We start from the raw sequence: 1,119 nt of genomic DNA on the forward strand, positions 1-1,119 counted from the left end.
CCGCATTGTTCGTCCGAGCCGTCACGACAATCCCTGTCACTATCACATTGCCATTCCTTTGGGATACATTCGCCTGTCCCGCACCGGAAGTGAACGCCATTGCACGTATTCTGTGGTTGCGGTGTTACCGTTTTTGTTTCTGCAGTATAAACATAAACGAGTTAGACATAGTATACTCATATGTAGTTGCCAGTATCTTATATTTATTATAAAAGAAGTTTGACTATTCAGTAAGTCTGGGATAATAAAAACTGAATCGTATCCTCTCTCTCGTCAAAGGTACTATATACCCCCTGCACACTTTTTGTCCCATTCGTTTCCTCCACTCGCCTCTTCCCCAGGGATACTTACTACAAAGCTCTGGAGCCTCGTCCTGACCGTCCGGGCAGTCCTCCGCCCCATCGCACACCCAGCTTTCCAGGAGACAAAGCCCATTGATGCACTGAAAGTCCGTCCCCTCGCAGTTCTGGCCGTCTACAACAGATGAAGGGGGACAACTTGTACAACGTTAGCCGTTACAAGCAGAGAACAGTCACTATTTATTCACGCATTGAGTTTCAAACTTTAATATTGGCTTATCAGTTTACCATTATTTACCAGTGGTTAGACAGATATACGTCTCCATACATATGTTAAGAAACGTTATTACCAATGGTCAAGCAAGACGAACGTTACCCCCTCAGACATATTAGAACATAAACTTACCCGTGGTTAGGGAGAGAAAAAGAAGTGAACTGCAGAAACAGATAAAATTCCAGATCTATAAATAAAAGAAACAAATTTGAATGAAAAACGGCCCCATCGTTTAGTTGCAGAAGTAATGATTAGCGTTGACTGTTTTAGCAGTGACACCTATAATTCTATTGATGAGTGTTTAGGTACAAGATGGTCATGCATATCATTACTGAACATTATACAGTTAATGTTTCCCAAGGCTAGCAGTACAGGAATTATATCCATCAAGTGGAGACAATTACCGAAACCCCATACTTTAACTGTTTTAGTATAAAGCGGTTTACGAACAAACCATTTTTATCAGCAATATTCCACCCACAATTCCCTAAAACCTACCGAGAACCGTATCTCCTCTAGTACCTGCGCTTTTCTTTGGATAAAAGA

The 1,119-nt window shown here is 41.6% G+C and overlaps 1 long non-coding RNA gene across 1 annotated transcript; it reads right to left on the reverse strand.

Annotated features, from left to right (window-relative positions):
• Window position 1: 1 nt before the first annotated feature.
• On the reverse strand, window positions 2-761 carry LOC110440788. The gene is made up of 3 exons (XR_002461777.1): window positions 706-761; window positions 352-474; window positions 2-139 (listed from the first exon to the last, which is right to left on the reverse strand). It is a non-coding gene; the product is annotated as an uncharacterized LOC110440788 (long non-coding RNA).
• Window positions 762-1,119: the final 358 nt, after the last annotated feature.

Source organism: Mizuhopecten yessoensis, unplaced genomic scaffold (genome assembly GCF_002113885.1).
Source record: "Mizuhopecten yessoensis strain PY_sf001 unplaced genomic scaffold, ASM211388v2 scaffold708755, whole genome shotgun sequence".
Lineage (NCBI taxonomy): Eukaryota > Metazoa > Mollusca > Bivalvia > Pectinida > Pectinidae > Mizuhopecten > Mizuhopecten yessoensis.